Source organism: Balaenoptera borealis (genome assembly GCF_965194805.1).
Source record: "Balaenoptera borealis genome assembly, chromosome: 11".
NCBI classification, from domain to species: domain Eukaryota; kingdom Metazoa; phylum Chordata; class Mammalia; order Artiodactyla; family Balaenopteridae; genus Balaenoptera; species Balaenoptera borealis.
Genome location: NC_138868.1, coordinates 1,343,270 through 1,358,774, shown reverse-complemented (window position 1 = coordinate 1,358,774; position 15,505 = coordinate 1,343,270).

Here is a 15,505-nt window from a genome sequence, read left to right as displayed (position 1 = left end):
TGGACGCCGGGTGCCCATTCACGGGTGTCTGGGCCTCTGTGAGCCCGTTCATCCTTGGCCCGGCGTCTCTGTGCCCTCTTCATGCGTGGCTCTGGGCAGCCTGAACCCTGTCCGCCCGCGTCTCCACGACAGTCTGTGCTTTGTCACCCCAGTTCCAGGAACATTTGTCACCCCAGTTCCAGGAACAGCCGCCGTGCAGCCAGCAGGCACATTCCGGGGTCTGGCTGAAAGCCAACGCAAACCCCGGGGCTGCTGGCACCAGCGGCGAGTGGGGGCAGGGCCGGGGGGTGACCCGGGGCGGGGTCGCAGATGCAGAGGGGAGCCTGGGGACCCTCGGTTTGGGAGCAGGCGATCAAAGCCTTCCCTCCATGGTGCGTGTCCTGGACGGGCTGCCAGCGGCCGAGCACGCCTTCCGGACCCCCCTCCGCTGCGCCCGACGGATCCTGCCCTGGCCGCCCTGCGGCCCACCCGCCGGCCGCCTGGCCAGGAAGGGTGCGGGCATCTTGGCTGCGAGACAGTCCACACCGGCTCGGGGCAGGGTCCCAGGGTCCCAGGGTCCCAGGCCAGAGTGGGGAGCAGAGGCGGGCGGAGGGGAATGCCACCTCTGGTGGCTGCAGACCCCTGTCCCCCTGCCATGACCCTGGCCGGGGGCTGGCTGGCTACCTCCCCACCTCGGTTCCATGAAAGCCCTCGGGAGAAGGGCCCCTGGCTCCGGCACCCCTTCCCCATCAGACTCCGCTTGGGGCTGGCTCCATCGTCCCCCACCTCGTATCAGGATGTGAGGGTGTGCGAACGTGACCGCTTCTTGCCCAGGGGGCTCCTGGGGGTCAGGGAGCGTCCCAGCTTCCCAGAAGTCCCTGTGGGTGCCAGGACCCGAGCCTCACCCTCTAGGGCCCCGTGCGAGGGGCCCAGTGCCGGCTCTCGAGGGTGGGATGGAGGGCTGTGCGGGCTCTCCGCCTGTGAGGGGGGCTGTCCGGGCTCTCCGGGTGGGGGGCTGCTGTAGTCTCTGGGCGGGCCTGCCGGGCAGGGTCCCCTCTCTCAGGATCCAGAGGTCCGGCTGCCCCCCCGGGTCGAAGGGCCCCTGGCTGCCCCGACCACTGCCGTCCAGGCCAGTCCTGCTCTCCGTGGGGCTCCTCAGTCGCAGCTCAGGGACTGGCTGCCGGCCCTCCAGCCCCGCCCCTTCCCAGGCTCCCCAGGGCTGCCGGGGGCCCGCTGGGCTTTCTGGCAAGATGCACGGGAGCCCCTTTCAAGCAGGCCTGGGGGGTTGGTGGGGGCATCCGAGGCTTCCCTGCATGTTGGCTGCCGGGTGGGCCACACTGAACCCGGCCTGGTGGGCACCACAGGCCCGGACACCAGGGCCCGGGCCGTGGTCTGTGAGTGCAGATGGGGCCCAGGAGGGTGTGCGGGTGCGTCACTTCCAGGGACAGCTCTGTAGCCGGTGGCCCTCTTCTTGGTCACCTCTCGGGTCCCTGGGCTGCTGGGAGACACCTGCCACATGGGCACAGCGGCTAGGGGCCCCCGAGCCTGCGGTGACTGGACATCTCTCTGTTTGTGGGGACCCCACTATGTCATGATGACTCACAACAGAGAATTAGGGCACAGCTGGGCCGCCCACTGGTCCCCTGCTCCCATCCCAGTCCCCCCGCAGCTCCAGAGAGGGCATCCGATCCGGGTCTGGGGGCTCGCGGCCGCCCGGAAGCCTGCCGCACGCCCCTCCCGTCCCCACTTGGGTTTGCAGGGCCCGTGAGGCTGCTGTGAAGTCCCTGGCCTCTCTTCCCGAGGGCAGCTGGTCTCTGCAGGGCCCTGACCAGGCCCCCTGCTCTGTCTACAGGTGACTGAGTTAAGCACTGGACCGCCTATGATCCGTTCCTGCAGGTGCCCTCTCGTGGGCCTTTCTCGGCCATCTAGGTGGTCACCCCCAGGGCCACGAATGGCCCGAGAGGACCGAACAGCCCATCAGCGACTTTGCCTGGGAGGCCAGAGTGGCAGGCCCGGCCGAGGTGGCTGGGTGGTCCGGGCAGAGCCAAGATCAGCCGGGTTCCAAGCTCCCCCTGCTGTCCGCTGGCCGCTCCTGGAGGAGGCCTGACCTCCTGCTCCCACCGACCCCTCCACGCGCGGCCCAAGGTCTGACCCCCCTTCTCCCAGAGGCCAGCCCTGGGACCCCAACTGTTCAAGGCTCTCCATCCTGGGCCCCTCCCCACAGAATCGCCAGGATGCGACCCTCTTCCTGGATAAAAGGCCCCCCACCCTGGGGTCCTGGTCTGCGCAGAAGCCCCTGAACTGAGGCCCGTTGTGAGCAGCCCTCCACCCTGGGACACCCGCCTCCCCAGAAAAGCTCTGGCCAGGGCTTGCTGGGACCCCGGGAGACCCACAATCACCTGGGAAAGAGCTTTAGCTCCCTGATCTCAGATCGTCCCCCAGACACTCACTCAGAGGGTCACATCAAGGCATCAAAGGCCACCAGTGGAGTCACTGTGTGGCTGGGACAGAGGAGAAGGGACCCGGGATGCACAGGGACATGCCCCGGCACCTGGACCCCAGGACAGGCTGGGGACCAGCCAGGACCATCCAACAGGGTACAAAGGCCATCAGCCCACAGCCCTGGGGATGCGGAGCTGGGGCCGAGCTGGAGCAATGGGTGGGGCTGGAGGAGCTGCGAGGACAAAGGTGCAAGGTGGGGGCGAAGGCAGAGAGGTGGGCGCGTGGGCAACTGGGGGGCCAGCTGGGAGGGGAGCGTGGGCCTTGGGCTGCCTGTGGACCGGGCCTGGAGGGGGCGGACGGCCCCCCTTCCCCCGGTCACGAAGCTGCTGCCGCGCACCCGACCGGGGGCCTCGGAGCCTGCGGCTTCCTCCCAGGCTGTGCGGGTGACTCCCGCACCTGCGGGCGTGGGCGAGCGCACGCGCCGGCGCACACACACATGCATGTACACACGTACACGCGCACGCACGTGACACACGCATGCACACACATGCGTGCTCCCTCTCGGCGGGAGCTGACTCTCAGGAGGCCACGTCAGCACCCCCGGGGGCCCCGCACTCCTGGGGCAGCGTGTCCCTCTGCCCCCGCACTGCCTCAGCCACGCCTGCCAGGGGAGGAGGGAGCCTTGGTTCCACGGTGGCCGCCAGCTCCCAAGCACGCCCGCTGCCCTGCTGCACAGTTACACACAGGGCGCTCTGCAGCCGCTGCCCCGGCCCTGGGCACGAGTGGAGTGGGCGCTGGCCGGGCTGACCAGCATTTTCCTGCAGGGCTCAGGCTGGGGGCTGGGGGCTGGCGGCCTCCCTCTCTGCGCTTAACCAACCACTGGGCCACGGCCCTGGCCCCAAGCAGAGCACACGGGGTCCGACGCGGCCAGCACGGGGTCCGGAGCCAGCCTTGTCCAGCCGCCCGGGGGAGAGGCTGGGCACGTTCCTCCAGGCACCCTCTGCCCAGCCCCACCCGGCCCAGCGGCCCAGCTCTCTGCCTCTGACCACAGGGCCTGTGCCCACTGCACTGAAGGCTGAGGGCCTGGAGCGCCCCCCGCCTGGGGAGGGGTGCTGCCCCCTCCAGGGCAGCCTTCCATGCCCACCCCTTGGGCCTCTCCCTCCTCGCTGCCCTCTCCTGGGCTGGACCCAGACAGGGAAAAGGGCCTCCACACTGACCGTGACCTTGGGGAAAGGGCCTCCACACTGACCGTGACCTTGGGGAAAGGGCCTCCACACTCACCGTGACCTTGGGGAAAGGGCCTCCCAGGAGCTAAGCAGGCCCACCCCACAGGGCAGCCTGTCCTCTCCTGGGGGTGCAGATAGAGGTGGGGTCAGGGGCGCTGGGCTGGGGGTGCCGACTGCCCACGGGAGGGAGGAAAGGCCTACCCTGTGCCAGGGGGAAAGGAGTTGGGGGTGGAGTCGGTGGGCATCCTAGGGATGGGGGTGTGCATTCCTGGCAGAAGGACCCTCACAGGCTCAGCACAGAGGCAGGAAGTGCAAATCCAGCAGGGCTGTGGCCCCGGGACGGAGTGGTGTAGCATTAGCTAAAGTAGGGATGCTTCCTGGTGAGGCTGCAGGTTTGGGAAACAGGGTCTCTAAATACAGGAACACAGGCGCACCCCACCCCCCCGACCCCCGACCCGCCCCACCCCGCCCCGAGGGCTCAGGCCCGGCCCTTGGAGAGGGGTTGGAGCCGACCTCAGACCCCGCCTGCCCTGCAGGGGCCCAGGGCTGTGGCTCCCAGACCTGGGAGGGTGGGAGTGGGGGCTGGGGGCTGCTAGCTTCAGAGGTTTCTTCAGGTGAGACTTGTTACCTGCTGCTGGTCAGCTCAGTCGGCTCTTGGGGGCCGGAAGCCCTGGTCATTCTCGGCCACCTCCCACTGGCCTAGGTGTGGGCAGAGCTAGACGGCAAGGGGCGTGGGGCCGGAAAGGTTCCCCACTGAGCACCTCTGCAGACCCGCTCAGTCACTGCCCTGGGATCCTGGGAACAGACCTACCTGGGGTCTATGGTCTGCATGTGTGGGCCCCCCACCGGGGGCCCTGACTTTGAGGGCCCCTCTGTGGGTCTGCCAGGCTCCTGGGCTCCCCCACTGCTCCCATGTGTGTTGGGCTACTTCTGTGTACTGTGGGTCTCTCCCAGGCTGACCTCATCCCCGTGTCTGTGGCTCCATCTGACCTCTGGGGGCCTGCGTAACGCCTGTGTTTCTGTGGGTCTCAGCTCGGTGCCTGGAAACACTTGGTACGGGTTCCTCACCCCGTAGCCTGTGACCCTGAGCTAGCTGGGTAGCCAATCCACATCCCGCTTTCCTCCTCTGTAACTGGGAAGAATAGCAGTGCCCCCCCCCCCACGAGGGCTGCTGGGAATTAAACAAGTCACCACGTGGGAAGAACTGAGAATGGTGGTGGGAGCTTTAGTGGCTCTTCCTATCGGTGCGTATTCACCACACCCCTGGGCTGTGTCTGCCTGTGCATTCATGTCTGTCATCTCCTCCATCCTCTGTGGGCCCTTAACCATCAGTCACCCACCCCACACTCTCTGTATGCATGTGTGTATCTATCCCTCCATCCATCATCCAACCACCTGCCCACCCACACACCTACCCACCTTCCCATCTATCTATTCATCCATCCACCGACCCATCCCGCCATTCACCCATCCATCCATGCATTCACCCATTCCTCCATCCATCCATCATCCACACATCCATCCATCCTCCATCCATCCATCCTCCATCCATCCTCCATCCATCCATCCTCCATCCATCCTCCATCCATCCATCCATCCATCCATCCATCCTCCATCCATCCATCCATTTTGCCATTCTTCCCTTTCCTCCTTTCCTCCTTCCCTCCCTCCTTCCTTCTTGCTGAGTCCATCTTGGGGGTGGGGCATGGGAGCTTGTGCACAAGGATTCTGATGGTCTGGGGCGGGGGTGTCCACATGTAAGTAACCATTGACAAGCAATTCTCCCAGAAGCCTTCCAACACCTGGAATGGGGCCCCTCAAGCCCCAGATCCCTCACAACTTTGTTGGGTAAAGATATCTGGGCCTCATCAGCTGAAGGTGTCCAACACTGGGGACACACGGAGGTCAGCCTAGCCAGCTGCAGGACTCACCAAGACCCTCTAGAGGACTGAGGCTGGAGCAGGCAGAGCCTCCAGAGAGTGTGGAGGGCTGGGAATGCAGGATGTGGGTCCAGCCAGGAGGTTTGGGAGCACAACTGACCAGCCTGAGACCCTGGCCTGCTCAGCAAGGGACAAGGTAGAGGAAACACCAAGCCCCCATCCCTGGAGGGGACAGCATGAGACAGGGGACGTGGGGCTTGGCATCTACGGGCCACGGCAGCTCTGCCCACAGTCCAGGCTCTCAACCTGAGCTGGGCGAGGGCTCTGCACCAAAGGGGACCCAGCTGGGAGGTGACAAGATCTCTTGAGTGTCCGGGCAAGCCCCTGGGAGAGCAGAGGATGCCGGAGCGACCTGCAACCCGGGATGTGGTCGGTGGGCGACCCCGCCTCTGACCCCACCAGGAAGCAGAGGCAGCTCCTGCTACATGGTACTCGGGTGGAGGCCAGTGAGGGAGGTAGACACTGACCACAGGCCCGCATGGTAAGCACTGATCACCAATTCTTGTCCTGGCTTGCCCGGTCTGCTCTTATTCCCTCGAGCTGCCCCTGGTGTAGGCATGGGTCTCGCTCTCACCCCTGCTCTGAGCCCCCGTGTCCCGGGGTAACTGGCAAGCTTCAGGGCCCACTGGGCCTCTGGGAACATGGACAGTGCCCCTTGGGGTCACACGGAGGGGAAGGATCTCATGGCTACCGATGGTCCCGAGACACATGCTCATAAACACTCATAAACACTCAGCCGCACCGCAAGTGTCTGGGGAGCTCTGGCCGCCGCCTGGCTCCTGGCCCCCGCAGCAAGTCCTTGGGGTCCCTTGACCCCCGCAGCAAGGACCCTTCCCCTGGGGTCCCTTGACAAGAGGGGTCCCGGCTCCCCCACAGCTCCGAGGAGCTCCCCACCACCCACCAGCCTGTCCTTCAGGAAACCTTGTGCTGCAATCAGAAGTCTTTGTTGGGAGAATTCCACACACGTACGAAAGCACAGAGAACATTATAACTCTTACCCGGGTCTGACAATGACCACCAACGGCCAGTCCTGTGTCTTTGACGCCCACCTACCTCACTCTCCAGACACTTTTAAGCAAACCTCAGACACCATATTATTTCATCCATAAACACTTCATTCTTCAATGTCTGTGGGCCCCTATCCCTTCTCATGTCTCTGAAAGGTAAGAATTCTTTTTTAAAAAAGGCCCCATACCGTCATCACACTTAAAAATACATCAATAACCCTTTCATATCATCAAATCTGTGGACAAGTCCAAATTTTCCCAATAGTCTCATAAATGGATTTTACAGGTGATTTCTTCAAGTCAAGATCCACACAGGCATTATTGCCATGTCTCCAAAGCCCCCCTTTTATCCAAAAGTATCCCCTCCTTAATTCTGGCAGTTATTTGTGAAGGAGCAAGGCCATTTGTTTAGGGAATTTCCAATATCCTGGATTTCATGGATCACACCATAGTGTTTTTCCACACTCTGTATTTCTTGTTAGCCCTGATCCGTTTGAGATCAAATCTTTGGGCAAGGCCACTTCGAAGGTAGAAATGGCACATCCTGTTGCACCAGGGCTGGAGGCGTGCGGTGGCCGGCGTGTTTCCTCTGTGAAACTGATCGGTGGGCGACGTGTGGTCAGCCAGAGCTCCGTCAAGCTCCCCGTCAGCTGTTCCCATGGTCTTAGCAGCCACTGGTGACCTTTGCTAGACTAGGGTTGGCAAACAACAGTAGCCACAGGTGAAATCCAATCTGCCATCTGTTTTTGTAAATAAAGTTTTACTGAAACACAGCCGCGACCCTTTGTTCACAGACTATCCATGGCTTCTTTCACGTTACGTTGGCTATGGTGGGCTAGATTCTAAGAAATCCCACTCCTGGCCAGATTTTCTGCCCTAATTCCCGGAACTGTGAATAACATAAGAGATCCCTCTTGTGCTTGTGTCATGTTACTAGCAAAAAGGATTTTTGAGGATGTAATTAAGGGTGCTTATCATTTGACTTTAAAATAGAGAGATGACCCCGGTGGGCCTAATTTAATCCCGTGTGTGTCAGCTGGTATCAGAGGGAGAAAGTCAAAGCAAGAGGTTGACAGGAAGGAGGTTTCTCCACGGCTGAGACAGAGGGGGCCCCGCGGAAGGAGACGAAAGGGCCCCTGGCTGACACTCGGTCAGAAAACGGGACCTCAGTCCTGCAGCCACAAGGAACAACTCTGCCAATCACCAGGATGGGCCCTGAGGTGGATTCGCCCCCACAGCCCACAGGAAGGAGCCCTCCTTGATCTCAGCCTATGAGGCCCTAAGCAGAGAACCTGGCAGAACCCAACCGGACCTCAGTCCTTCAGAACCGCGAGCTGGTCGATGGGTATTGTTTCGGCTGCTAAGTCTGTAGTCATTTGTTGTGTGATGATAGAAAAGCCAAAAATATTGACTACCTGGCCCTTTACAGAAAAAAATAATTGCCTGAGATCAGTCACTCAGCCTTGGCAGTATTGGCATTTGGGGCCAGTGTGTGCATCTTCTGTGCTGAAACAAATCACCACAGACTTAAAAGAACACACAGTTGTTATTCTCTCACGGGTGCTGTGGTTCAGCTCGACCTGACTGTGGGTTCCGCACTCTCATCTGAAGATTCGACTGGGGAGGGTCCACTTCCAAGCTCGCTCAGGCGAGCAGAGTTCACGTCTCCGTGGTTCCAGAAGGAGGTCCTCACCTCCTCTGGGCACCCAGGGTCCCCGTCACATGGGCCCCCCCACAGGCTGTTCCCACATGGTGCTTCTGCAAGGCCAGCAGGAGGGAGTGACCCCAGCATCTTCAGTGGTGAGGCCCGGTCCCAGGAGTAACACCCCGCCCCTTAGCCACTCTCTGTAAGAAGAAGGCGCGGGTCCCCTTCAGGTGAGGCGGTGGGGTTGCATGAAGGCATGAACAACAGGGGGCAGGGGCAGGAAGGGTCAGCCCACCACCGACACATCATTGCTGTTCCCTTGACGTCCATCAGTACCCCGGCCCCCCAAATGCCAGTGGTACCCCCTCCATCTCGATCAAAAATGTCTCCAGGCACTGCCAACTGTGCTCTGAGGGATAAAATCACCCCAGCCTGAGTATCGAAGGCCTGGATCCATTATTTCATCAGGGGCTGCGAAATGGCAGTTTTCTAAACCTAGCGTTTCTTCAGCATTTATTTGTAAGAATTCTTCTATAAAGATACATTTCCCCACATCACATATTTGAAACAAGGAAGGCAGAAAAGGTCCAGAGATACTGATTATTATCTATATACATACACATATATATATATACACATACATGCATATATATCTTACGAACTCATGAATTTGAACATATTTAAATATATTTCATGCATGTAGCAGTTTTTATTGCTGAGTGACGATCACCACAAGCTTAAAGGTTTAAAATCACATGCCGTCATGATCTCGCATCTCGGTGGGTCAGCAGTCCTGGCGTAACTCGTGACTGGGCCAGGTCCTCTGCCCGGGGCCTCACCGGGCCAAGGTGCCTGCTGGGTGGTGCTCTCATCCAGAGGCTAGGCTGGAGAAGGCCCCTCTCAGGTCGTGGCAGGGTTCACTCCCACGTCTGCGTCCTTGAGCCTCTAACTCCAGGGAAGGCCCCAACCTTCTTAGAAAGGGCCTCCCTGATCAGGTCAGGCCCACCAGGAGGAGCATCCCTTGACTAACTCAAAGGACCTTCACCTCTGAAAACCCTGCACCTTTGCCCTCGCCTGCAGGTCAGAAGCTAGTCACAGACCCCCACCCACATGGAGGGGAGGGAGTTGGTTGTGTCACGGCGGGACTCATGGGGGTCACACCAGGTGGGGGGGCTGAAATGCATTTCACCTCATCGTATTTAATCATCCCGACCAGTGACCAAGGGGTCAAGTCTTGGACCAAGTTCGCCAGTGTGTCAATGATGCGGCAGGATTTGATAATTTCCATGCATTCAGGTAGGACCCGAGGTTCTCCATTCACCTTATATAAGCCCCCGTGCCAGCCTTTTCTCCAGGAACCCTGGGCTCCTTCCTGGAGGGACTTTAGTGGGTATTCAGGGATCCCACTTCGGGTTCTGGGGTGCTCATTGCGGCTGGTGTGGTCATTGCCTCCAGGCCTTTTCAGTGGACAGAATTAGGACATTCATATTTTTTTCAATTATTTGTATTGTAATAAAATACATAGAAAATTCAGAGTCTTAGCCACCCTTAAGTATGCAGTTCAAGTGGCATTAAGTGCATTCCCACTGTTGTGCAACCATCACACCATCCACTTCCAGAACTTTCCATTTCCCAAACTGACACTCTGTCCCCCATTAAACACTCACCCCCATCCCCGTCCCCAGCTCCAGGCCCCACCATCCTACTGTCTGTTACTGTCTGTCTCTATGGATTGAACTACACTAGGAAACTTATTCAAGTGAAACTGTGCAGGATTTGTCCTTCTGTGTCTGACTTAGGAAATGGGAATTTTAAAAAATAAAGAATATCCTGACCGATATTTCCAATTCCAGTGCAGAATTTCAAGTCTTTTTCTTGACTCCTTCAATTGTATATTTATATCTGCCAACTTGAAAATTTGTTTCCTAATGGCATTTTACACAATTACACACATACACACACACACACACAGCATATAAATGTAAACACACACACACACAATCCACCACATTTGACAGTTGTCTTCAAATTACTGTGCTTTAAAGTGGATTGAAATAAAGTCCTTCCGAGTGGTTAAGTCACCGACTCCGTGTGCAGCCAGTTCTCTGTTTCATCTTCTCCCCTTTGGGGCTGGTTTCTTCATTTTGACCCCATTGGGTTTCACACTCCATTGCTCATTTCTGGGATTTTGAAGTCCCAGCTGTAGCACACGGGAGGTTCCGCAGGACGGTCTCCTCTGTGCCCTTGGGTTACCTTTTTTGTTAGCTTTGATTTACTCTCCCACCTGTTTAAAATGTCTTTACTCACGTCCAGACCCTTTCTGAAAAAATCGACCCCCGGTCCTCACCCCGTCTGCCCCCGCATTTCCCCCGACTCCGGCCCTGGGGACCAGCCTCGCCCTGTGGGCCCCCTCCTCCCCTGCGCAGGGCCCCGTACCATCCAGCGGCCACCCCAGGGTTTGTCCCACCAGACCCCACTTGGGGACCCGTGGGGCACCTCCAGTTTCCTGCTCCCACGGGGAGTGCGTCGAGCGTGGGCTAACACACGCCACCTTGTACGTGTCCGGGCAGTTTGGGGGTGTCCTCCGCTGCCGCCTGAAGCTCCCGTCTGGGCGGCTCTGTCCTGGAAGCACCCATGCGGCTCTGCGGCTGCTCCCTTTCGGTGCCCGGACCCGGAGATCAGCGGCCGGTCCCCACCCAGGGGGACGAAGCCCACGTGACACAAAGGTCAGGATAACGGAGTAACGCGCTCACGGCTCCGGCAGCTCAGCCGTTTCAGATGATGGCTTATCCTCTGGAAGGCCCCGGGTCCTCAGTGCGCCCGGATGGCACACACTCCGGATCTGCTCGCGGATGGAGACCCTGCTGCGGACTGCAGGGCCCTTCCTGGCGAAGGCAGCGCACGCGGTGGGGTTTGGACCTCTCTCCTGGGACCCGGCACCGCACCGCCCACGACAAGGAAGGCTGTCCTGGGCTGCCCCAAGCGCTGGCCGGCCAGGAGGTGACAGGGCTCGCTGAGGCCCAGGCCACCTGCACCCACGCCTCCCAGCCTGGCCACTGGCCCGCAGCCCCAGGCGTCAGCGCCTGCCTGCCCCACTGCCCTCAGGAAATTCCAGCGTAATCATCGCAGGACCCGGGCATCGGGTGAGGCTCTCCAGTAACAAATAACAGACGGTCCCCGGCCACCGCGAGCCGAAAAAAAGGAAAGGAGTCTTCAGGGGAGGAGGAGGGGCAGCGGGCAGAACCCAAGAAGGAGCCAAAGGACCAGGCCCAGGCTGGACGGGGGACCCAGATTCCTGGCTGGGGGACAAGTGGACACTCCCTCCGGGGCCTTCCTGCGATCCTTCCTTCAAGACCCGTGTAGGGGGAGCTTCGCAGGCCCACCGAGATGGCTCCAGCGGAGGAGGAGGGGTTGTTTCTTGCAGGGAAAGGAGGTCTCTGTCCCCAGAAGCTGGGGCGGGGGGCTAGTGCAGGCGCCCAGAGACTCCCCTGGCCACGTCGCATGGTTGCCACCCGGGGGCCACCTCCACGCCTCCCTGGTTCCACTCAGCACTCAACACCAGCACCTTTTTTGCTTTGTGGTCTCCTCTTCCTGCAGCCGGGCCAGTGCCGGGGGGTGGACAGGGGCGGGGGGGTGCTGCCCCGAGGCTTAGACCCGGACCACTCCCTGACGTCCTCCTGCCGTCTGCAGCCCTCCGGTAGGCCGGCCTGGCCGAGCTCTCCCACTGCGTCCTTCTGCATGCGCCCTGGGCCGTAGAGGACGCCAGGATCCCTCACCTCTGCAGCCCTCCGGTAGGCCGGCCTGGCCGAGCTCTCCCACTGCGTCCTTCTGCATGCGCCCTGGGCCGTAGAGGACGCCGGGATCCCTCACCTCTGCAGCCCTCCGGTAGGCCGGCCTGGCCGAGCTCTCCCACTGCGTCCTTCTGCATGCGCCCTGGGCCGTAGAGGACGCCGGGATCCCTCACCTCTGCAGCCCTCCGGTAGGCCGGCCTGGCCGAGCTCTCCCACTGCGTCCTTCTGCATGCGCCCTGGGCCGTAGAGGACGCCGGGATCCCTCACCTCTGCAGCCCTCCGGTAGGCCGGCCTGGCCGAGCTCTCCCACTGCATCCTTCTGCATGCGCCCTGGGCCGTAGAGGACGCTGGGATCCCTCACCTCTGCAGCCCTCCGGTAGGCCGGCCTGGCCGAGCTCTCCCACTGCGTCCTTCTGCATGCGCCCTGGGCCGTAGAGGACGCCGGGATCCCTCACCTCTGCAGCCCTCTGGTAGGCCGGCCTGGCCGAGCTCTCCCACTGCGTCCTTCTGCATGCGCCCTGGGTCGTAGAGGACGCCGGGATCCCTCACCTCTGCAGCCCCTGCCTGCGTGCTGTGCAGCCATGTGATGGGCTGGTCTGTGTCCCCCATAGTCATACGCTGCAGTCCTGACCCCCAGCATCGCAGAATGTGACTATTTGGAGCCGGGCCTTTAAAGAGGTTATTAAGGTAAAATGAGGTCACTAGGGTGGGGTCCTAACCTAGTGTGACTGGGGTCCTTGTAAGAAGAGGAAGTTTTGCTCCAGGACTGGGTGACAATGAATGTGGTTAAAGCTTCAGGCTGTGGGACTTTGTTCTGGCCACCTGAGTTCACTGACGCACGCGTGAAAGCATTTAGGCAGGATACGGGCTCCATTGGCTGCTGTCGCTGGGCCTCTGGCAGGCTCTGGCACCCATCTTGAGTCCAGGGCACAGGTACAGGTTAGGGTCACGTGCGGGTGGGCGGCTCTCCGCTGGCACTAGGAGTGAGTTTCTCCTTAAGACACGGCAGCATCCGCCCAGCTCACCACTCCATCGCGCCCAGCCCGTGGCCCTCACATCGTGGGCAAGGATGCCCGTTGCCATGCTCCAGATGAAGGGAGCATCAGGTGAATGGAGGAATGAAGAAGAGGGCAAAAGCCAAACAACTGCTGTCTCTCAGGGAAGGTTCCGGAAGCTGCTGGACACGGGCTTGCAACCACTGGCCAGAACTCAGTCACCTTACCACATCAGCTGCAGAGGGTGGGAGGCGGGGCTGGGCGTGGCAGGCATCACGGGAAGGGCATACACCAAGGTCAAATGATGTGCCCGGGAAAGAGTGTGCCTCCTTTGGGGACCAGAACCTCCATCTGTGCTGACCCAGGGCAGTGGGGCCAGGGAGCACACGGTCCCCCAGGGTGTCCTGGGGAGCGATGGCCAGTGGCTACCCCTGCTCGGTGACAGTCAACTTCACATGTCAGCTCGACTGGCCAAGGGAGGCCCAGGTTGCTGGTGACACACGGTTTTCGGGTGTTTGTGAGGGTGTTCCCGGAAGGGATTAGCGTTTGACGGGGGGCCTCAGGAAAGTACACGCCCTTCTCGATGCAGGAGGGCATTATCCAACCCACGGAGAGCCTGAATAGGACAAGGGAACGTGCTCCTTGCTTAAGTGGGAGCATCCGTCTTATTCTGCCCTGGGACACTGGCCCCCCTCCTTCTCAGGCCTTCGGACGTGGACCGAACGACAGCACCAGCTCCCCCAGCTCCCCAGCCTGCACATGGGCCTCCACAGTGGCCTGAGTCAATGCCTATAATAAATCTCCTCGGGTCTCTCTATAGCCAATTGACTCTGTTTCTCTAGAGGCCCCTGACTAAGCCGCACTCCCACCCTTTCTCCTGGACCCAAGCGTCCTTCTTCGGGGGGAGCAGTGTAGAGATGGACTGGGGGCACGTAATTAATGCCGAAGGATGTCACCCCTTTCCTTCGTCACGTTGTCTCCAAGTGGTGCTCCCGTGATGCCGCTAGAGGACCATCCCCGTGCTGCACGCGGCGTGGTGTGTGACACGGCCAGTGGACCCCGTGCTCACGGGCCCTGCCCCACATCCTCCCCGGGGGGCCGCCGGCTGGATGCTCTGCCACATGACACTCCCCGCCTCCCACCTTCAGTGCTTTTCCCTCAGGCCCCTGACCAGAGAGCCCCGCCACCGGCCCCTGCCCGGAAGTCGGTATTTTCTCGGCTTGGGCCACTTCCCCTTCCACACAGGTGGGCAGTCAGGTGCGTGGCTCTCAGCCCCACCCATCGGGGTGACTTTCCTTCTCCAGCGTCTTTCAAGGCCACCTGAGACTGGGCGCAATACAGCCACCGTCCTTCTTGCCTCGCACCTGCGTGTGGGGCAGCCTGTCGGGACGCTAAGTGCAGGCTTCTTCCTTCCCCTCACCTGGTCCCAAGGGACCCTCCTGTGGCCATAGGCGTGGCTGGGGGAGTCCCCAGCCACAGTCCCCCGCTGTGGCCAGGGACTCAGGGTTCCGGACTAGCTGGTCACGTACCGTATGTGTGTACCTTGGTCCTGCTTGGGCTTGGTCTCGGAGCACCATCTCCAAGTTACTATGCACAGAACTGAGCTCGTCGTGGGCAGGAATGGTGGGCGGGGCCCAGGGACGGTGCAGGAGCTGTTGCTCCGAAGGCACGTGGCTCTGGGCTGCAGGCAGCACAGCACGGCCTCGCTCCACGGTCCCGGCAACCTGCCTTGTGAGTCCCCACTGATGCTTCCCACGAGCTCCACGTCGTGTGTTTGCACTTAGCTGACCCTTCAGCATCACAGGGTCTGCAGGACCCTGGGCTCCGCTGTGAGGACACCTCGCTCCGCAAGCGGGACCCCTGCCCCTCCTACTCCGGTGCCACTCACAGCCGGCGGGCTCGTGTCCCCCAGTTTCCAGGCTGGAGAAGGTCCCCAGGTGGGGGACACGAGTCCTCGGAGACCCAATGCAGAGGGCGGGGCTGTGTTCAGACTCAGTCTGGTCAACGTGAAAAGGGAGAATTTTAGTGGCCCCAGGGGCACCTGGCACACATGCCGTCCTTCCCCGAGACAGACCCACACCCCTCAAGACAGCACGTCTCCGTGATTGCTCTTTTCCTGAAAGGATCTGGCACTGTGTAAACATCTTTTCTACATTCTTCCAGGAAGCAATTAAGAAAGTAAGCAGCGACCTAATTTACAGCAACATGGAGAATAGAAAGCTTCACTATCTCCCCCATAAAAGCAGCCAGACGTGCTCAACAATGAGCCTTTAAAACAGTGTGCTGAGCTTTCTAGAAAATAATGGTAGTTCCCAGATAATAAAAAAGGGAGGAGGAATCCGGCTTCTGGGAATGACGGATTAAACTGTTTGACCTCTCCTGATCAGAACAACCAGAGAAAACATCAAAAGAACAAAAAAGAGTTTTTGAAGACAATGGGGGTTTAACAGGGCTGCCGGGATTTATTTGTCTAAGATTCA